The sequence below is a fragment of the Arvicanthis niloticus genome, chromosome 3, assembly GCF_011762505.2.
Source record: "Arvicanthis niloticus isolate mArvNil1 chromosome 3, mArvNil1.pat.X, whole genome shotgun sequence".
NCBI classification, from domain to species: domain Eukaryota; kingdom Metazoa; phylum Chordata; class Mammalia; order Rodentia; family Muridae; genus Arvicanthis; species Arvicanthis niloticus.
The window spans coordinates 113,982,035-114,006,053 of NC_047660.1; positions in this window are offsets into that span (position 1 = coordinate 113,982,035).

A 24,019-nucleotide genomic window follows, 5' to 3' on the forward strand; every position below is an offset into this window, starting at 1 on the left:
ATACTGCAATACCACTGGCTAGATCTTGTACACATCTTCTGCAGGTACCCCACAGCTTCTGGGAGCTCATGAGTGCAATGCTCCTATCATGTTCAGAAAACACTTTTTTCCCCCCAGTCCTCCATAACCTCTGGCTTTTTTCTACCTCAGTCCTCCATAACCTCTGGCCTTTATAATCTGTTTTATTTCTTGAATCTTGGAAGAAAGGCATATGATATAGACATGATACATGTGGGTGAGCAACCCATAGGCACTTGCTCTCTACCTTGTGATCAGGTATCTGTCTCTGTGTTCCCCTCTGTCCACTGTAATATGAAGCTTTTCTATTGTGGTGTGAGATCTGTACTAATTTATGGACATAGAAATATGTATTTAGACATATTTGATACTGTCCACATCAAAGTCAGTCTGATACTTTATGTATTTAGAGAAAAATATAACAGGTTTACTCCTCAAGACTATGGGCTTCCTATCCATGGGTCCTTGACCACATTGCCAGTATTAGGCATGAGTTTCTTCCAGTGGAACAGACCTTAAGATCCAGTCAGAAAGTATTCTGTTAACCTCACATTATCCATACTACTATAGGATACTTAGGAATATCTTACCAGACAAGTTTTAAAGTAGCTTGAAAGGTTCACAAATGGTTACTTTTATCCCTCAACAGCCTGCAATGCACCTCGGGCACTAAGAAAGCAAACCAGCAGAAAGAAACTTTCTGAGGTCAATACCACCTTGATTCCTCTATGTCTTTAGACCAGACTCTAGAATGTCTTCATCAATGGGATCTTACAACCAGTAGTCTCTAGTGGCCAACCAAGAACAATATTGAGAGCCTGTATTGTTTTGTGGGGAAGGTTTCTGGGACACCCCCACCCCCACCCCTTACCAATCATCTGAAGGAAGGTATACCACACTTAGCTCTGGAGATTCTTTATTTGGCAGCCTATCTATTTGGAATCAGTTCTATCCTCCATGTTAGGTTGCTCCAGGTATGCGCACACCACCCATTATGTGTGTGTATGTGTGTGTTCAGAAGCTTATACTCTAGTGGGTTTTCTATATGGCCTTTTGAACAATCTTTCATGTTTCTTCTATCCCTCATCTGTCTTTCCTTCCCAGTCTCCTCTCCAATCTAAACTTCCCCAAATACCATTATTCCCCTTTCCTCAAAGCTGGTGAGTAGTAGTGAGGACAACAGAGAGACAACCTCCAGCTATACTCCAGCAACTCTGAGTCCAGCACACAGCATTTGAGCAAAGGCCCAGCTTTTTCCAGTTAACTCCCATCTACGAGCAGACACAGCAAGGCTCCATCTTTGCAACACAGTTTGCTGACTTAGCTACTAGGACTTTCTCGGTGCTTCACAATAGAAATCATCTTTCCCTATGGAACCCTCTCCATCCTTCCCAGGTCTTAAGCTTGTAATTGTGACCTAAAGATCTAAATACTTTCCCTAGATATCCCTGCCCTCTTTCCTCATCATTTTCCCAAAATGTCATTGCAATAAATGTTTACACTTTAGCTTCCATCCCAGAGTCTGACTCCCAGAAGACCTAATCACTTTCTCTTTGAGTTTACAGTCCATTTCTATCTGTAGTCTAGCCATTTCTGTTACAAGTTCTAACAAGAAGTACTGGTAGATATGGTTCCACCCACCTGATACCTGCTTCATTGCTAATCACCATCTATGTATCTTAGACTGGGGTACCAGTTCTACTCTAAAACAGCTATTAGGTAATGGCCTTTCTTATGGTTTCCTTTCATTTTATTTTGCCTGCAAGAAGTGGAGAAATTAGCAAAATAACCAGAAAAGGAGTGTAAAGTCCTAGTTAGAAAAATAGTCACTGGATTGACACAGCTTTGATTTGAATCCTATGCCTACCTCCTTACAATCTGTATAAAGTTGGAGAAATTTGTTAATCTTACCATGTCCCAGTTTTCTTGCCTAAAATATAGTTATAGCTCTTAAAAGTCACTCTTGAGAATCAGTGGATTGAGTTTAATGCTGTCATAATAGTCTTTGTTAGTAATTGTCACGTCACCGTTCAGTCATTTGCTCTATGTCTTTGTGGGTCCTATTCTTTTCATCTTTGCTAGTTCTTTTTCACAAGTGACACCTCTGAAGGCTGGAGTCTTCCACTCCTCTAAGATCTTAAATAGATAGCTACTGTTCTCTGCTTTTTTGGCAAGGTGCCTGCTCCTCTCATCAGATTTACCAGCCCTGCAAATGTATATGCTACATAGATGCCAATAACGGCCAAATCTCTCCAGACCCTAAGCAAAAAGATATTCACTTGATATTTCTACGCCATATAATTAACATGCCTAGTTTTACACACTAACAATAACTATTGATAGCTCATCTCAAAGTCCAATCCACCTCCCTCCATTTTTTCTTTTTGCTTAATCTAGAAAAACATGTCTTTAATTCTTTTTCCCTTTTCTCTCACCTGACATACTCCATCTGTCAGTGTCTCTCTCTACTACCAGCACTTTAGTCTAAGGCATCCCACCGCCACCTTTAGCTTTAATTGCCATGCACACCAGCATCCTGAGCCCTCTGCATCATAGCTATCTCCCAATCTTCCATGGAATAATCTCTCAGTTCTCTGGCTCCTCTCCTTAATAGGTAGCAAGATTGTGTTTATTCTCCTCCTTGAAAGTCCTTTAGCTTATGATGAGATCTGGAATAAAATCTAAACTCTCTTCTTTGAATTACCTGGTCTAGTCCCTGTCCACTTTATCCACACTCATCTTAGTTCACCTTCCTCACTGGTCTTTGAACCCTTGACTCTTCTCTGCCCCAAGGGTTCAGCCTCCTCTCCTAAGTGTGGAGTCTCCCTTCGAGTGTTCCCTAGCTGGAACTTTTGCTCAGCTTCTTGTCTTGGTCCCAATAGTGCTACCTTTGGGAAGCTGCCTCTGATGGACTATAGAAAGAACACTTCCTACGTTTGTTCATGATTCTTCAGCACTTCCCACTGATCATGAATATATGAAATCGGCTCTTTTGGTGGTTATTTACCTTTATCCAGTAGAAGAAGTTAACTCCTCCGAGGGGGCAGACATTACTTTTCTTAATCACTTTAAATGTCTACCATCTACAGAAATACTTGATATATAGCAAGCACCCAATGAATGTGGGCTGAGCTGGTATATGAATCACTACATCTTGAGAGACAAATAAACATGGTAACTAGTAATGGCTTAAAGGGCCCACTCTAGACAATATAACTTGTAGATGTCGGAGAAGTAAACAAAATGATAGTGTTTAAAATATTAATATAAACTATTATCAATTTTTTATTAATCAAGTCAGCGGTGGCAGTACACATTTTATTAGAAATTAAGTCACTAAAGTACATAATGCACTCCATCCTCCAAGAGACTGGGGTCTTTGCAGAGCAGTGGTCCTTGCTGTAAAAGAACTCTCAGTGGATTAGGCATATTCTCATACTGCTTCACTTTCCTAGGCACTAAAATTCCCCATAGATATTGAAAGGAAGCACATGGAAGATCCTTGAGCTGATACAGAGCTTAAGTGTACCTCCCCTGTGCCTCCTTGTATGGGACTCTGGTTTGATCAATCCCAGATTTCTTCACATGGCTCACAGCAACCGCAGGAGCAGAGCTGTCTGTACTTTAAGCTCCCAGAAAGATGGAAAGTCTCATCACTCGGCAACCATTTTGGCAGCCTGTAGGGTGACATTGATTGGCTCTAAACAAGTGAGAAACAGTATCCAAATCTCTGGAGGAAAATATGATAAGAAAAAAAAAAAGAGAGAGAAAACATTCTGCTGGGTTTAAGAGGGAAAAGCTCCCTTTAATCCATGTTTTAAATGTTCATGAATTACTAAAACAAATGCAAACCCAATTGTAGTATGTAAATCCAGATACTAAAATGAAGACAGACAAGAGAAGAACATCCCTGGTCAAATCCCATGAAGTGAGTGATACTTGTACAGAGGGAATAGCAAGAACCACACAGTGCAAGAGCCAATGGCCACACCCGAGTGCCTGTAGCAGAATAAAAATTCAGGAGACAGAGAGTAGAATGTGACGTGATCCTACAGCAGCCCTGCCTTGGACGTGGTGCCAGGGCTTCATTAGAAAGTCATTGGAAGATTGTGACTAAGCATGCCAATTTTCACTATTTAAAAGAACCACTCCTAGCCAGGAGGTGTTGGCACTTGCCTTTAATCCCAGAACTAGGGAGGTAAAGGCAGGTGGGTTCAGGGTCAGCAAAAAAAAAAAAAAACCAAAAAAACAAAAAACAAGAAAAAAAAAAAAGTTAAAAAAAACAACAACAAGCACAAGCAAGCAGACAAGCATGCAAACAAACAAAAGATCCATTCCTAGTCGGAGAAAATCGAAAAGATGGGAAGTAAAACAAAAGCTAAGAAATCAGTTGGAAGCGACTGTAATTGTTCACCAATGTTTATAGGTTCACCCAAACAGAGTAAATGCACTCTTACTGAGAAACTGTCAGATTTGGGAATATACTGAAGGAGGAGGGACTGAAAGACAATGTGAATGTCTTGGTAGATTACTGAGTTAAGAGGTGAGAAAGGCTAAGGTGATAATTTAAAGATGTTTTCCAGCCATTGGTAGAATTTGGGAGAATCAAGAGAGGGAACAATTAGATGAAAGATAAAAATAGAGTTCTTTTGGAGATGTATTAATGTTGAGTCCCTTCTAGTCAGTAAAGCAGAGTAAACTGTTGGGTAGAGACAGACACTTGTTTTTCTGTGGGAAAACCTCAAAGTAAAGATGCAATTTTAGGTGTGTCTCCAATGGGAGAAAAAGTTAGAAGCATTTAATTGCCCAGAGGGAGCACCAGGAGAGAGAGGCACAATGGGGTCTGCAAACGGTTAAGTATGTTTTGCCAGCACCGGGCATTATTTTAAGCGATTTATTTATGTTGCATTCAACCTTCCACAACATTGAAGGAAACAACAGTATTCATCACCTGCAGAAAACAAGGCACAGTAATGCTGAAATAATTGCTTTGTAATCTAAATCCCAGGGCTAGCTAGGAAGAAGAGACTGTGACTCAAAGACAGTAAAGCAGAAGCTACAGTATGTCACAAGGTGGGCTCAACTCTACCCCACAATTCTAGGTTTTTCTGCTGTAGTGCCAGCTATTCCCCAGTAATGACCAGTAGAAAATAAAATCACTTTGCCTAAATTCTAGGCTCTTATAGTCATTAACAGTAGGGAAGAGAAGTTTCATAAACAAATCATTAAAAATAAAACCCCAAATCAAACAAATCTTTCTCCAAAAGAAAGGCAAGCAAAGGCATATTTTATCTCTTTCTATTTTCTGATTTTGTCTGTTGATTATAAGACACTTTTCAATCTATGAGATGTTAAAAAAAATAAAATAGTAACAAAAAAGTGTCTCAGAATTCATAAAATACCACATTTTAAGTTCTCCTTTTGACCTGGTTTGTATTGTTGACGGGGCTATATGTGTTATTTCTCTAGGAATGCATTGTTCACAATACGCTTTCCATTGTATCAGACCACAATGGTTCCCCTGAAATAAAAATGACTGGGGATGGGAGTAGTGTTCATTGTGAGCACAAGAAATTCTTCATTTTTAACCCATGCGTTTCCATGTATAATTCATCATGGCTTAGGCAGTTAGTTGCTGATTTGGCCCCAGTGTCTATCGGTTGTGCCCTGGGAGAAAAACAGTTTGCAAATACTTCCTGACTCCCTTGGAGAAGATCCTGCTTAGACACTTGGGAGACCTGGCCATCCAAGAAACAGAATGAGCCAAAATGTTCCATGCTGGATACTCACCGGGCCATGCTGGAGTTAACTAGCAAAGAGAGGTAGGTGTAAGATATCTGTGCAATTAACCATTCACTGTGACTGTCTGATCAAAGACCGACCAGCTTGGGAGTGAGAAGGGCCTGAATAAAGGACATAAACTAGGATATAAGCCAGGAGCTGTGTAACTTCTTGGCACAACTGTGAATCCAAAAGTATAATGTGTGCTTCTGAAGACCTGGACTTGGAATCCTTTTCCAGAACGTTCTGAAAAATTATGCACATGCTATACACATGCCCCCAAGACGAGCAGTATACAGCTCACTAGCTCCCTCTCCAGTGGACCTCACTCAAAGATGTGATCTGGAAGGTCGCAGGTATTCCTACAGACAATGGTGGCTCAAGTTCTATTATGGGGAGCCACAGTCCCTTTGCAAACTAAACCCCTCCACTGACATGACAAAACCTTGAAACAAAGACTCAGAAATCTAGGCTACCACTTCAGCTCCCCTACAACCACAGAATAAAGGAACACTTACTCGAGATAGACAGGCAGCTATTGCCAATAAAGCTGAAGAAACTCAAGGATCACTTGGGGTGTCCTTCCAGCTGCCACTATGGGCAACTGATTGAAATTAACCATGGAAAACTGAAGCTTCGTAACCCTGCCACCTGCCTCACCCTGTGGCAGGAACCATTGCTGTGGAGAAGGTGTAATCCAACTAAGACTAATTGGTGGCCCCAACAATTTGAGTACTAAAGATGGTCACTATTGAGTAGCTTGGGCCACATAGCCAGCGTTCACTATCAGTACAGGTTCTCAACAGATGAGTTACCACTGAGCAGAATAAACAGGCACAGGTCCTGAGGGATGTGGATGACATGATCCTGGCCAAAGTCCATGATCCTAGAACTGGCCAGTGGAACAAGGACATCAGGAAGAGGAAAGAACATGTTGCCTCTTCCAACAGGAGCTTATTCAGACCCATGTTTCCATCCCATCTCCAGAATTTGTCAGAGCCCTCAGATGCAACTAGAAATCTACTTCCTGACAGTCAAGGGTAGCAAAAAAGTTTCAGCTTGAGACACAAATCTTCTCACGTTGAGTTTGTGCTGAATCAAAATACCCACAAGGACATTCCTGAGATCAGCAGTGGTCTGCAGGTATGAGGCATACCAGACAGCTCCAGGAGCCTTTCATCAAGTAGGATGCCAAAGACCTAGAGGACCCACAGCTCCTCACATCAAGCAGAAAGTGCTTTAGGCCCCACCTCAGCTGCTAGCCCTTGGCTCAAGATCCTAGTTACTTGGGTCACTCCAACAACCTGCTCTTGGGTGGCATTAACATCCAAGATGGTAATGTGTACCGTGCCATTGTCACAGGAGTTTGGACTCACCCCTGACACTGCCCATTGCTAAAGGTAGTATAGCATGAGGTATGTAGTGGCTGAGGAAGGAAGGCACACCAGTGGCTAGAGCTGATTCAAGCAGCAGGGAAGTCCTGCAGCCCCAGGGTCCAGGCTGTTATCTTGATCTTCACTGGAACCATAAGATCCTGCTGCCCCTCATCTTTACTGGTCCCACTGACTAGAAGACCCACCCTGTGAAAAAGCTAACAATCTGGGTCCTGAAGGACTTACTTCCCAGTAAGTACCAGAAGTGTATTGTCAAGCACCTCAACAGATCCCCAGAGACTGTCCGTCCTCCTGAGTCAATGCTTCAACAAAACCTAGATGAAGTGGTTATACACGGGAACTGTATAGGTGAGAAAGGGGAGTTGCTTCAGAGAAGAAAGGCCGTGTTGTGACTTGTCCCCTGCCTAGATCCTCACTCAGATCTGTCACAGGCTTCATTCCACTTGCTATCTAAGCTGGATCTGATCCATCCAGCCTTGGCTTCTGTCCTCAAGATGGTGTGACCAGACGCATAATAAATAGGAGAGCTTAAACATTTGGTGGCTCTGCTTTCCCATTTGTTAGCTTGGTTCATATCTTCAACACCCCTGTATAAATGTATTTAGTTTTAAGGCCACACACTTTTCCATAAAAGTTTTTTGTTTATTAGTTGTTCGGTTTTTTTCTCTTTAAATCTAGCCTCGCCATTTCACTGGCAGCTGAGGTATTTTAAAGAATAGGTGTTCTTGCAAGGAGACTTAAGATTACAAGTTCAGAGAGAAGGAAAAAGAGACACAGTTTTCAGATTTTTAAAAGTATGTGGTTATGGCACTTTCTAAGTAATTTAAAAATTATTTTATTTAATATTTCACAGATGCTTTCCATGTGTTTGGGCGACCTTTCAAGGTCTGCACTCCTGAAGTAAACTGACTCTCCCTTCTCCAGTAGCCATCAGTTGCCAAAAACTCCTCAGATAGGGATAAGATTTCATGAACGCCTCCTCCATCCAGGTTAGGGTTTTTGTTGTCTTAACCTTGAGCAAGTCTTGTGCATGCAGACCAAGTTACTTCAGAGTGTAACTATATACTTCGTATGTGTAGCTGTGCAAATACTCCATTGCTTCAAGCATTTACTCTGACTCTCACAATCTTTCTGCCCCCATTTCCAAGATGATTCCTGAGCCTTGTGAGGAATGGAGAATGATACAGAAGTCCGGTTTGGAGCTGATCACTCTTCCTTCTCTCATTCTTCTCCAGTTGACTGATCCTGTGTCCTTATGTTAATTGCTATCTACTGCAAAAAGAAGCTTATCTAAGGAGGGTTGGGAGATGTAGTAATCGGTGGGTGTAAAAACCCAGGGGGTGGATTATTGTTGTATTGATTTAGCAAAACAATAGTTGATCATTTGTCTCCTAAGGCTTTTGTGCCAAGACACGGGTTCTGTCTTCTGGAGTGAGCTCTAAATCCAATCAAAAAGTGGTTGGTTTTGCTCTGTATTTTAACACAATAGAGGCTTGTTAAGTCTTTAGTAAGTAAGAATATTTAAAGTAATCATCGCTGGCCTCAACATATTAATATATACAGTGTGTACATTAGGCTCAACCTTTATGCCCTTGAATTTTGCTGATGTACTCAATTGACAATATCTATGGATATTATGAACTTGTAGAGTCCTGAAATGGAGTCCGAAATGTATCTTAGATCTGACAGGGAAGAACTTCCTTGCAGCCAGCAGACTCTGCTAACACAATGGCATCTCACCACCTGCTGGGAGACAGGGTTTGAGACAGTTACAGTAACAACATTCCCAGCAGTTAGGAAGTCAAAGACTTTGGAAAACACAATTTAACATCTTTTCCACCTCAAACTTGGATGTGACAGAAAAGTTACATAGCTTTTTGCAGCTGCCAGATCTGGGTTCAGTCTCTAAACCTGCTTCCATTTCTGTGTGGTCTTGTTCTTTAACCTCAGACTCCATGAGTATAATTGGGAACAAGAATATCTATTTTCTGGGTTTAGTATTGATATATTATGTTTGGCACAAAGTAGTTAATCAAAAAGTTGTTGACGTCTTTCCCTTCTCAAATCAAGTATCCAAGCATGACCGATGTTAAGGTTCTGAGGGTAGATGCAAGGGCATCTCTCTATAAATCTCTCTGTAAGACTTCCCATGGCAGCAAGATTAAATTTGTAACACTGAGGGTTACCTAGTATAATGGGGACCAGTTAACTCACAGACACACACTATAGCTAATCTGTCTAACATAGGGAATAGCAAACTCCTAACTAGATTCAGTACAGTTTCCTTTCCTGAAGAGTCTAATGGAGGAGGTGGGGATAGTACAGGTAAAAGCAAGGTGTGCATTTCAGTGGACCTCTTTGTTACCTCTAAAGGGGAAATAAGGAATATACAGCCCTCTGTGTATTCAGCTCTCCAATTGGTATGGGTTTTGTTATGTAAGAGTAGACAGTATAATTGCTCAGCTAAATAAAGGGAATGGAATTTGAGGAACACTTTGAGCTAAATATCGAAATAAATAATGTTTCTCTCATCCTTGTTCTAGTCTTTAAGGAAAATTGCTGTGTGCTCACCTTACTACTGCAAGTGATTTTAAAGGAATTAAAGGGGAGACTTTTATGAAGCAGGAGTGATAGTGCATGATTCTGTGGAGAAGTGTCATAGTCCAAAACAGACTTGGCAATTGAGACCTACGGTTGGCCAGAAAAAGCAGACACATCTTCACGATTCAGTCTCCTGTGACAATTTGTGGAAAGACTGAAGAACGCAACGATCCTAATGCATGTGGGTTAAGGCTCAAGTCCACTCTGTTGGAGGGAGATAAGCCTGGAATGGTCTAGTCTAAGGGAGAACAGGGAATTGAGAAGAGTGTCCATGCAAGTCTACATACTATTGTGGTGCATTGAATAAAGCTTGAACAGCAATGCGTGAATATGCAGTACAGTAAGCATCTTGCAAAGAAGAGTGTAATCATCTCTACAGAGTGTTGATTTTCCTATAGTATTTTTTATGTATGCACACAGAAACCATACTTGTACTTTTAAAAATAGAACTGGCATCACAAAGAGAAAATTTATCAAAGTTTCCTCTTTAAGCATTCATCCACTATGGGCATCTATATTTCATGTTCAAATTCCAGTTCAGATAGAAATACAAGCTATGACTTCATGAGATGCCGTTTCTTATTCCTTGACGACAGGGGAAAGGTATGTAATAGAAACAAGCCTGCTTTTAGACAGAGTTTAAATGTAAACGCAGGAGGCCTGTTGCCTTTGTTTGTTTAATGATTTTTTGCTGTGTATCGATGTGCCTGCTCATATGCGATAATTTCATTGTGAAGCATATAGACTCACAGATAAACATCTGCAATTGCATTAGTATTTTTATATTTAGCTTCTCGGGCAATTTTCTAAGGAAAAAAAAAAACCCCAATATTTTCTAATAGTGAAGCAACCGCAGATTGATCTGAGTTATTTGCACTGTGGTATTATACTAATTCATTTCCAGCTGCTAGTCAGGTACCTGACATTGTGGATAGCTGTGTAAAGGGTGATGTGTGTCTAGGCTCTTAGGACACATTTCATTAAAAATAGTCAATGTTTGGTAAACCAAGGAATAGAGCAGTGAATGAAAGGAAGGCATTGGTCAATGTTCATGTTACATAGTGACAGCTGCTACCTGCTACTTTTTCTACCAGCTCTCCACCAGCTGCCTCCCCAACAGGAGCACATGGGTTGGTACCAGCACGCTTATAGAAATGTTGGTCTGAGGACATGGGTTCATGAGGATTTGGAGGTCTGAGTGATGAATAGACTAAAGTGTAAGAGAGGAAAGGAGAGATGTCCGTCAACTACCTTCTCTTATTCTGGTGAGTTCTCCTTTTTTTAGGCTACTTCTCACATTTGGATTCTTTTGACCACTCTGAAAGTTTTTATAAATGACATAAAATACAGAACTTAGTTTTCAATAAGACATATTTAATCACATTACTTTTTTTTTTTTCAGAAGTGAGATTAAATACTCCATGTACAAAATCGGACTGAATATCGAGCAGGGGGCCCCTCTCTTCTCTTCCCTGTCAACAAAGTGTTCATCCATGGAATGTGGATGTATGAACTGCTGGGTCTTTGGCTTCTCTCCATTAAGTGAGGTTAGAATTGGCAAGTGCCCTGAGTTGAATGGAAGTTTCCTGAAGGGCAAATCCATGTTTTCGTTAACTCTTTCTGCTGATGCAACTGGAAACAGCTGACAAAGTTTCCTATGACATTTTCTTGGAAGTGACATGCACAGTTACTGTGCTTGGAACTTGTCAGTTTGTTTCTATCCCAGCAACATGGATAGAATATGGGTTTGGTCACAGCTCTGGCCTCTCTTGTTTCAGGCACAAGACCTCCTCTGTTTGGTACCCACTGCCCACATTTCTACCACCACGTGACTCCTTATTCCTGAAGACACTTCCTATTTCAAATACTATAGAATATTTTTAATGATGTTTTGAAAACATAAGCAACAGGAGAAAGTGTGCATTTCTGTCAAATGTGTTCCTGAAATTTTGAGTTTCTATTATAAAAATTTTATTGAATTTTCTTTTTTTTAAAAAAGGCATATGATATTTCATTTCCCACAGGATTTTTTTTTTACATTTTTCCATTTCAAAGTTAATGTTTGCATAAGTTTTCATCTTTGAGGTGCTGCTAATCAATAATAAAACAGATAACATTGTAACCACACTTACTATTTATCATATATCTCCTCCTTGTTCAAAGCCCAATGCTACTTCCTTATTAATATCTTTCCCTTTATTTGCTGACACTAGCTTATTTCCAACTATTATACTTTCATTATTGAAATACCCAGATATTCATATCTGAGTCGAGGTCCCTACTGCTATGATGAAACATCATGACCAAAGCAACATTGGGAGGAAAAGGCTTATTTGGCTCACACCTCAGGTAGCATTCTGTCATTGAGGGAAGCCAGGGCAGGAACTCCAACAGGGCAGGAATCTCGTGGCAGGAGCTTTTGCAGAGGCCATAGAGGGATGCTGCTTACTGGCTTGATCTCATGACTTGCTCAGCCTGATTTCTTATTGAACCCAGGGCCACCATACTGTGTTCTTATCCAGTATTACAGAAAACAAGGGTTTATTACCAACAATTGAGGAAATAACAAATTAGTGAAGAAAACTCACAAATTATAGCCACATGTTAAATAATTTGAAACTGATTTCATGCTCGCGTTTAGTTTTTTTGTCTTGATTGAGAAACCATATTTTCTAAGAGTATATCTTAATCATTATTTGTCCATGAGCACTGATCACTGATGATAATAATTGAGAAGTGTTTTGTTACCAAATACTTTAAGATAGTGACATCTGAAGTAAATTACAAATGTACAGAGGAGAAACTTTAGGACTACCACATAAATGTCAGGTTTTTCTAATTCAATAATTAATGATGAAGTCCCATAGATCATGTCCCTTATTAAACATACAGAATGCTTCCCAGAAATCTCTCACTTGTGTGAAAAAGCTAAAATCTTTAGAAAATGGTCATTTCACAATATTTTTAATTATTTCCCTATTTTTACATGTATTTTGTCTGCATATACGTCTGCAAACCACATGTATGTAGTGCCCAAAGAGGCCAGAAGAGGGTGTTGTGTGCCCTGGAAGTGGTTTTATAAACAACTCGGAACTGCCATGTGGGTGCTGAGAATTGAACCTAGGTCCTCTGGAAGAATATCCATTGTGCTTAACTGTTAAACCAAGTCTCCAGCCTCTCTCTCTCTCTCTCTGTGTGTGTGTGTGTGTGTGTGTGTGTGTGTGACCACTCCTACATGTAATCTTCAACTCCTTTTTGAGGATGTTAGAATAGAAAAATGCCATGTAGCTTAAATTTTGTTTTTGAAGTAATTAGAAGAAGTTAGAAATCTTTAAGTCATTAAACATGTGTACAAATAGTTAAATAGCATTTCTTACCATTTAAATCAGTGGAAAAACATAAATTATACCATGTTCTCAATATTTGCAGGGGTAGAGTCTTTCACTCTTTCTTTTGTCCAGTTGTGACTGCAGAATGATTAGGATATACTTTTAAAAAATGGTTATCAGCCAAAAGAAAGCTAAAAACAAGTTGGGTGGGAAAATACTAAAATTAGTTACCAATCACATTCAGACTATATATATATATATATATATATATATATATATATATATATTAATTTGCAATCCCTTCAGTTGTTAGTCTCTCAGTGATTTTCCTTGTGTGCCCACTTCTCAATAGACAGGTTCCCAAAGCAGTCCTTAAGGATTGTAGAACCTGTGGATTTCCCCACTAGCTATGGAATGGAACATGTCTTGGGTCTAATCTGTATGATAGAAGCCTGGGAGGGGGGAGTGTAATCACATGAAATGTGCCTCTCTCCTCTGCTGTTTCATTATACAACTGCTATGTGTGTTTTTCTGACAGCAAAACCCTTAGTTCAGAACTGGTAGTTGATCTGCCTTTCACCAGTCGGGAATTATGTCATTTAAGGTTTGCATTCACAATTTCAAATCACCTTTAATTGTCTTTACCCCCTGTTTCTTATTTTGCCTGTCAAAAACTCTCCTTGGCCTTTCTTTAGGTATTCCTTGCAGTTTCTAGCCTTGAATAAAACTACCATGAATGCAGGGAGTACTTTTACACTTCTTGGCAGGCTTTTGTACTGAACACTTGGTCTGTTGGCCATAGGTCTCTTCCTCACAGTCACAGGTAATCCATTTCCTGCTTGGCTGCTAGGGAAGGGCCTAATTAGCCAATCCAACAAATGACACTCCCCACCCTTTGCATCCACAGGTTTGTCCTCTGCTCCTGCAGGCATTTTGCCAGGCTGTCCTGAAACGGATCAAATTACCTTTTCAGACCCAATACAAAGCTGCCCATCAACCTTCTAAAGTTGTCCTTTTCTTCACTGACAGTTCTGCCTCACAGAAGTTTCATTCATTCATTTCCTTCCTAAGAAAGACTAGCATTTCTTCCACTTGCTCAATGAAAATCTATTATTTTGTTTTGATTTTTTTTTTTTAATGACATGAAAATTGTCAATTTCTTTCTAGTAAGAAATCACCTCAGATTTCACTGGAAATGGTAAGCAGTAATTTCAGAAGTTTCCTACTTAAGGAAAAGAGGTTTTCATCTCCCCGACTAATCACCTGCATGTACTAAATGTATTTAGAGAAAGGTCCACAGCAACGATTCAGGAATATTAGGTAGTTAGCCTCAAATGGTTCGTTAAAATGATCTCTGCCTATAATAGATAGCACAAAGAAAAGAAATCTAGACTGTGTCAAGGTACATAGCATGAAGGAAGGAAATCTAGACTATGTCAAGGTACATTTGGCAAAAAGAATGACTCATCTTTCTGAATTCTGGGTGTATTCATAAAAGAGTTCAACTAGGCAGCCAGGTGATCTGTAGAAATGGGCCATTTACCTGGGAGGACCTGGAAAGCTTTTGCACAGTGTCAACAGGATTGCTGTTAAGCAGCAAGTTGGCAAACATGGGAAGGTTGTCATCAAACACCGCTGGGATTCAGAACTGTTGGCGCATATTTGCTTTTCAACTCTTCAACAGCTCATGGAGAGATCCAAGCTATCTTGGACAAAGAAGCAAATGCATCATTACACTCCTTCTCTCTTCTTAAAGCTCTTGGCAACCCCAACACAGGGTGGAGCAATCCTCTAAGGCAGGAACTTCACACACACACACACACACACACACACACACACACACACACACAAACACAAACACACTTTCCTTAAAGGGGCTTTGGAAGTCATAAATTGCAAATGTATTGAATTTGTAATTGCATGTATGTGTATGAACTCCTGTTTGGAACAAAAGGGTGTGAGCAACACTGACCTAAGATTGCTAAGGTGCTCTGGAAAACAAGGATTGACAAACTGCATTGTACTTTGGTGTATAAGTCCATCAGTAGTGATAATGCTGATGGAGGAGGGTCCAGTAGTACTGACCTGGGGTGTCGTTCAATGTCAGTGTAGATAATTGGTAGGTCCTGTCTCAAAAAAAAAAAAAATTAGTGTTCTTAGAGGACAGAAAGATGCTGTACAATATGTCCATCTGTTCTTCAGTTTTTCAAAGCATGACCAGTTGAGTAGGTAAATGCAGAGGGGGGAGAGGAGAGTTCTGGTCAGGGCTGTAAAGATAAGAGTCATAGCAGGGAGCAGGTACGTGGAGATTGGGAAATGACTCTATCTATTAAAGCACATCAGGCTGCCTCATTTCCTTCACCTAGACAGGAGTTCCTAGCTGTTGCTATCTCTGGAAAAGTGAGTTCTGCTTCTCAAAGGGTTCCACTTGTCCATTCTGTATGAAGAAAAGACGGATCAGGCCCCAGCTGACTATCCCATGTGACTCTTAGTGAAGTCCTCAGACAAACGCACAGCACCTAGCCTTTACTCATTTTTTGTCAAATCAAAAAAAAAAAAAAAAAAAAAAAAAAAAAGAAGAAGAAGAAGATCTAATTATGTAATCCACACTCTTCCATCTTCCAATCCAGAGACTTCTACCAAATCCTATCAACCATAAACACCAAAAATCTTACTGTGTGATTTTTTTTTTGCTAACTGCAGTCTACGAGCATTCTAGATGTTCTTTTTCCAAATAAGATTTCAGTGTTTAAGTGCTCCTTCCTAGGTCAGCTCAGTAGATCCACACCCATCAGCTTCGTGTGACCAGGGAAGCATCGACCCTGGTAGCTCAACTTCTCTTCAGGAGAGACCTCTTTCCTCCTAAGCATTGTGTCTCAGATGAGAGGGACAATTAGCTACATCAGAATGGAGTTTTGGCTTATGGTCTACTTGTAGCACTGTACTGTATTACCTACTTATAGGTAATACTCCTCTTAAAGAAACTGCCCTGCCTGTCTGTCATCTGCTTATGTCAGCACAGTGTATAGTTCATGGACTGTAGAGTGAGCCATGTTCCCACACATCTCAGCTTCCTTCCTGCATCCTCCTCCCTGGTTGTGTGAAGGTGTGTAAAAGTAGACAGTAGAGGAAATCAGGCTTTAGGAAATATTATTAGTATAGGAAGCTGTTTTATTTGGTTGGGGGGGGTTGGGTTTTAGTTACTCTTATAGTATTTCCAATCAACTACACTCATGCACACAAACTCCATTTGCACAAGATGAAAGCTTTTACTCATCAGTGAGTCAAATAATCAGGGCAAACTGGCAGCCTGTCTACCTCAGCAGAGCTGAATCTGTGTTTTAACTATGTTGGTGCCTACTGGAGGGATTGTGTTTTTCAAGTCTAAAAACCGTCCATTAGTTTTAAGTAAAAACACTCCCATTGAAGCCAAAGTACTTTGTATATGAGCTATAGCTATTTGAATACGATAGGGAGAATCAATGGTGTGAAACATCATGCTATGGTCTCCGTTTTGGAGACTATAGATACAGTTTCCCACACCACACAATTGGGGCAAATTTTTCACTTCTTGCTTCATAAATGCACTTGTATCTTTTTATTAGTTTTAATAAATTTGTGGCTAAAATACTATTGAATTATTCATTTACAGATTAGAAGGCTTTCCCTGGGCCATAGTTGGTGTGCAAGCTGGCTGTCTTTACCTGGTATGTAGAGACCATCTGCATATCTTGGCTATGGACATCATACTTTATCTTCCGAGACCACAGAATAATTCCAACTCTTCCGAGTCTCTCTGCTTTGCTCATTCAGACCAATCAGCTCTCATCTTCTAAGGACCAGATGACAATACTGACCACACAGACCACACAGGCTTCTTTCTGTATATCAAAAGCTGTAGCTGGGCATATCTGCAAAGTCATAGCAATATAATGCAGCCTATTTGGAGGTTCTGAAGGTGAGAAATGGACATATGGGCAGGAGAAGCCACCTTTAAGCCAATTTTACCAAGAAATTGATATCTACCTTGTAGTACTTCTTCTAAAGAACAGAGTTATTCTTTAATAAGAATAACTTTTCTGTGGTTAGAAAGCTCAGCCCGTTGCTTCACATTAGGCTAATGAATTTAGCCAGGTCACAGCTCCTTGAGTAAATTCTGGTGAGAAAATTTCGAATCCAGCTCCACAAATGTGTTTTGGAAACAAGTCTTGACTGGATCGATGAGAAAAACACAACATTGTGTAAAAAGAAGTTGTCAAGGTAATTTCATTCTAGTCTGTGGGTTTGTCCACGAATGCTACAAATAAATCAGAGGCAGTTGGAGTGATGGCATTTGAGCTCACCATTCTCTGGGCTGGGCTGAAAGCTGACAAACCTGAAAGGATCTTTTCCAGCCTCATTCCCAGTGACAGAGTCATGCAGCTAATGTGCCCTGACTTTTATTTTCCCTGTTTTGTAACTCTGAGCCATCAGACAAGGAAAACACCCGAGGCCATGGCCAGGTCTTCAGGTAATTGCTGATTGTCCTTTTTCTGTTCCCTCCCTAAGCCAACCACCCCCCTCCACACCCCCCCCAACACCACAATGATGAGTGATATGTGTGGACAGTGGAGCAGGTGTGAATGTCTTTTTTGGCATGTTCAAGCAAGACTGGAAGAAGGAAATTCGGATGTATATATTTTTTTTCTTTCTTATCAGTGAGGGGAACCAAAGGAGATGACAGATTCCCATAGGAAATATACACACCTGTCTTTCTTTCTTTCTTTCTTTCTTTCTTTCTTTCTTTCTTTCTTTCTTTCTTTCTTTCTTTCTCTCTTTCTATAATTCGGTGCTCCAGGGCAGTTTCAGAAAACAAACCCTAGAGTGAAACCATCAACAGGAGAAAGTTTTTGTACCCTTCAAAATTATTTTTAAAGCTAAGTAGCACTTTCCCAACAAGTGTGATACTTCACCGGCAGCCCCAACCCCATTTCCTAAACACATAACTATTTTTAAATTATTTTTCTACTGGTTAACACTAAAAGTTTTTGAATAGTGGTTTTGCGACTCATGACTTTTGGAAGTCTATTTTCAGACAGATTTATGTATGGAAATAAAATTTAATACCTGAAAATTATCTCTCTTGTATCTAATCTCTGACCTTGTGTGATCTGGATTCTTCTTTGTAGGTTGTGGCAATATTCTTTGTGCTCTATCCTGCTTTACGCTAAGGCTGCCTCTTAACTAAACTTCAGAGCCTTTGTTTAAAAGCACAGGATATCTGCAATCTAATTTCTACATTTGACACCAAGTGCATGGGAGCCTACCCAGAAGCTCTGAGTGAAGGACTTGAGTTCTTTCCAACGACAGCAGATGCCCGTTCGTGTGGAAATTTCCCAAGACTGCTGCTTTTAACTCTGACCCGTGTAGTTGGGTGAATTTTCCACTGGGCGATATTCTCTATTTTCTCAGGACCATGGCTTTAAATTTTCTGATCTAAGCTACAAGAGCTCCTGTCAGCTTCACTCCAGCCCCAGCGTGCTGTCCCAGAGAAATAAAAGAAAACCTGCCCTGGGTCCTGCCTTTGATATTTGACTCCAGTTACAAGCTGGCTGGGCCCCTTTCCCTTAATCTGCTCATTCCCTTCTGAGACCACTGTCACTGTCTGGGCTCCGGAGACTCACAGGTGAATTCTCTCCCTGCAGGGATATGAACCTTTTGGACCTGCACTAACCTGTTTGCTCACTGGCTCATGGTTTTTGTGGGAGGTATTTTTCTGGTATGAGGTTATAAAACTTTCCTTAAAGGCTACCATAGATGTTTACACAGAGTGTGTGCTTGTTAAATGGGACAATATGGAGCCAGGAGCATAAACATTAAGAAACTCAGCAGCAGAATAGAGCCTGAGGCCAAGGCTAGGTCTTTTTTGCATAATATTTTTCAGTGGAGCCTTCTAAAGGCTGTATGCATCAGGGATTGGAACCTTGCTTTCTACTCTAGAACTCTGAATGGAACACTTTGTTGAAAACTTCAAACTTACAAATACTTAGATGGGATATTGATCTGCCGTTTGTCCTTTTGTTTCAAACTCTGAAAATACTGGGTCAGGTCTCCTAAATTAAGAGCTGAAAACACTAATGTAGGGAGGCTGGAGGAGCAAAGAGGCGCTTTGAAATGGAGGGAATCCTCAGAAAAGAGGCATGGAAGAAAGTTTATGAGAGAATAGGAAGTTTTCATGTCATTGTCTAAGATGGTAAACTTGGTCCAGCCTGGGGCATTGCTATCAGGATAACCAATGATGTCAGAGTAGCTACAAGATTGGTCAATGACAGCAGTCTATTCTTATAAGAACACAGTCTAGTCTGAACAGAGACTCGATGGATGTTCAGTCTTACCTCCTGACCCTCCCTCAATGTGGTCATAACTTTCCCCCAAGTATGCTGATGGGAGCTAATAACTGGCCTGCAGGGAATGCCTCAAGCTCCTCGGAGGCTTAGAGGATCGTGTAATTACTGTCAATTTAGTTCCATCTTTCCTACCAGGGTAAGAATATGATTGGCTTGAAATCAGCCAATGGGCATGTTAGATGTCCTGGGATGGGAGAATCATTTTCCGCTTGGAAACTTCATTAGATATCACCATAGTATTTCCTGTAGCATCACTGTAATTGTCTCCTGGACAATGCAGCTTGATACCTACTTGACATCATGCTGGACACTTGTATTAATGAATAAACCATCTCCTAAGACTTTTTCATGAAAAATTTATAGAAACGTTGAGAATCCAGGTCAAGGTAAACTTTCAAAGCTGTAAGAATGATCCTCTGGTGTCTTTCAATTAGTGAAAAATACAAAGACAGATATTTTCTGAACTTAGTTGGAAGAATAAAATTATTAGCTAGTATTTAGGGATATCAGCAGAAAAAAATGACAAAAATTCTATCTATGGCTGGTGTTACCAGAAAAACAAACAAACAAAAAGCCGTCACCAACTGGGTAAATGCTAGTCTAACACACCAACTTGCTCTGGACAGTGTGCTGGAGGCAGTTGAGAGTAGGAAGAAATCTATAAAAGAAAGCTTCCAGAGAAGATAGTTCTTGGGAGATAAGTGGTAAACATGGAAGGAAGGCTCCCACCAGGTGGTGGTGGCACACACCTTTAATCCCAGCACTTAGGAGGCAGAGGCAGAAGCAGGCGGATTTCTGAGTTTGAGGCCAGCCTGGTCTACAGAGTGAGTTCCAGGACAGCCAGGGCTACACAGAGAAACCTTGTCTCGGAAACGGAAAAAAAAAAAAAAAAAAAAAAAAGGAAGGCAGGCTCCAGGTCATGCGAGGAGGGCAAGGTATGACTACTCACTTTGAATTTAACATCAATTTGACTGGGCCCTAGAGGGGTTCTGATGTTTTAATCAGAGACGAATCTGGGTACATCTCTCAGAACGCTTCCAGACGCAACTAGCATTTGTGTAGATAGAATGAGAAATTTTGATTGCCCTATTTACTGTAGCTCGGTCTTGTCTAGTTAGAAGTAGTCCAGAATAGGGCCAAACAAACGCCTTTACTGAAAGTATAATGGAAGAGAATTCTTCCTGTATGGTGTCCATTGACTTGGGGTATTGACTTTTTTTTCATGGCTTTTGCCTCAAACTGGACCACTGGCTTTTCATGGATCTGTGAGGACAAAGAGAAAAGGGACAGTAAATACGGAGCCACTATGAAAATAAGTTTTTCTGGAACTCAAGAAATGTGTTGTTATGACATTTCATTTTCAAAAATTACCTCATAGAAATAATTTATGGGGCGTGATCTGCTCCAGTCCTACCCATTTAGTTCCCGAGTAAACAACACAGAGACATTGAAATTTATTAACAAGCTATAAGCCTAAACTGGACAGATTCTGAGACTATTATAACCCGGCTAGGCTACTAATAACCAGATAAATACCCCATTGCTTGACAACTGAGTCTTGCTCTGGTCCATGTGTGTCCTCAATGTGAGCCTCTTCTGGCCATGTGCTCATGGTCCATCCTCACAGTTCATCCTGCCTTACAGCACCTTCCTACTTCCACTTCTGTCCATCCACTAGTGGTCCCTACTTGATCTCAAGTCCTTTCCCTCTCTCCTGACCAGTCACAGGCTCTAGCCTTTTATTAATGAATCAGAGATTGTTGCAGAGCACTCTTTAGAGTACACTGGTCAACATAACGCCCATGTCCAGACTGCATCCTGATCCTGGGTTACAGAACTCAGCATCTGAATACACAGCACACAAGAGCAACCCCAACGTTAGCGTTTAAAGGTAGCCTACGTATTCAAGCCCCCAGATGAAATACTTGGTTCCTTCCTGCCATATTGAAATTACTATTGAGTATATTTGTGCCTTAGATGGTTTTAATAAAGTTAACTAAAAGCAATACTTTCAAAGTGGGCAAAGGGAAAACTATTCTAAAGGGAGATTTCTCCCAAGCAGTCACAAAAGATGTAGGTGGTTGTACGCCAAGGAGCTCTCTGAGTAAAGGGCAGTACTTGCTTAGCTAAGAGGGGAAAGGACTGACCACAGGCCCATTTCTCAGCTTTCCACCATGAAAAGCTGTCAAGCCTTTAAATTGAAATGGGTGTTTCGCCAATATGAAGAAATTGATAGGTCCTTTCTCAGTATGTTTAAATATATATAAAATAGAATTACAAAATAAATCAGCAGTAGAGGTATTTTTTCTAAACACAAAAAAGGGGAACCTAAATATTTGTCAATATATATATTTATTTATTTATAAATATATGTATATATTCATAACTATAATATATAAATATTTATTTATAAACAAACAAATAAATATTATGTGTCCAACTGCTGTATGTTGAGGTAATCTTTTTGTACATCATGTGAAGGTTGTCTTTGTATTATTCAATTGCTAACTCTGTACGAGTAGAGAGTTGTGTACTGGCAGGATTTTGGTATAGTTATTTTTAAGTCTTATCACCTGCTTCAGTATTTTGTAAACATACACCTTGCTCACTGATTGACTTAATAAAGATCTGATGACCAATAGCTGGGCAGGAAAAGGTAGATGGAATTTGCAGCTGAGAGAGGGTCTCTGGGAGAAGACAGAGGAGGAGATTCATCATGGTGACACAGGAAGGAACAGGTGCTGGAACTGAGAAGTAATAGGTCTTCTGTTGGGACCTAGGCCAGTAATAGTCAGGGTTAATTTGTATGAGGTAGCTGAGAGTCTGCCCAGCTATAGTGCCTAAAACTCTCAGTGTCTTTATTCATCTGCTTGCAGGTCCAAGAAATCCTGCCATAACTGTCATCATAGCAAGCAGTTGACAAGTGTTAACTACATTTCAGGATATGTGATAGGGAACTCACTGTCATTGTTCAGGACAAGGCCACCCATCATACTAATGCCACAGCTGTTTATTAACTCTAATGTAAATTAAAGAGAGTAGTGCATCTGAGTTTGAGGGCCTTGTATTAGAGGTTAGTCTTTATTTTTGTTTCCCATCTCTTGTCCAAGATCATGGACCTTCTTAAGGCTGTCATTCTATTGGCCTCCTCTTACCAAAACAAGAAGTAAACTGCATTCTGTTGTTATTTTACTAGGTTCTGCTTTCCAGCTATTATTGAAGCCATGTAAGACAGTGATGGGCTATTTGCTCATGTGTATTCATCCTCTGGTTGACAAGTGATATCTTGTGATAGCACAAGCTTGTTTGGGGTCTACATAAAGGATGAGAGCGATAAATACTTTGCTAAAAGCAGGGATGGGACAAAACTCCAGCACGTGAGTGACATCAGATGTGAGCCCTGTAGGTCTCAGCGGGTGGGTGGCAGATCAACTTTTTAAATATAAGCATGTAAACCTGACCCTGTTGTGTTGTTCTTGTTACAACCATCATTAAGCCTTTTGTGATTCTCTTGTGCATTTTATTAAACAGGCAAAAGGACTTTCAACACACTGTCTTGGGCACTGGGAGGCAAGCTTTGAAAAGGCTCAAGTAGGAGAGAGTTAAGCTTGCTGGCTTTTCTCCAGTGATGCAAACTCAGAGTAATGAGGTCATGGTAGACAAAAGAACTCTGAAATTTTTATCGAGTTTCCTGTATCTGTTAAGACACAGTTTAGATTTGAATAATCTATTGTTGTAGACAAGAGTGGTTCGTCGCATACAGACAGTGTTAAAAGTCCAACACCAGGGAGGGGTTGATCTTGTTTTAAATGTTACACTAAGAGAATTTAAGATTTGATTAATTTTTAAACTATATTGTGCAAGTTTATGCTTTTTGTTTAAAGACAACAAAAAAAATTAACTTTTAGAAAGAGGAATTTAGTGGAAGTATGTGGAACAGCTCTAAGTGCATTAGAAACAGAGGAGGAGCCAGACCGAGAGAGAGAGAGAGAGAGAGAGAGAGAGAGAGAGAGAGAGAGAGAGAGAAGACAGTGACAGCCATCTGAGTGGAGAATAGGGAAGATCTCTTTGGGAAGGTGTAATCAAAGACACCACCAACCATGCCTGTCCTTGGGCCAAATTCCCGAGCTTCTATCTGATTGGTCTTCACAAGTGACAGAAAGGAGAGTCAATAACCACTCACATCTATGTGTTTCGGTCAGCAATGCAGAAAAACCAATGATATTTTTTCGTGGAGGTGAGCAGAGCCCCATAAAACCCAGTGGCCTGTTACTACAGCAAGGGAAATGATACCAGACTAGCAAAAACAGAACAGATTTATCACAAATAGTAGTATTTTCTCAAGAGAGTAAAAGGGTCATCTCTAAATTGGCCTGTGTGATCCAGTGTTACAGATATTTTTTGTGAGTACTTATTTTAAATTCTCAATGATCACTTTCAATGAAAGGCCAGGACCCACTTTATTATGCAACAGCTAACAAGTTTAGAGGACCTATATGTTTACTATAAC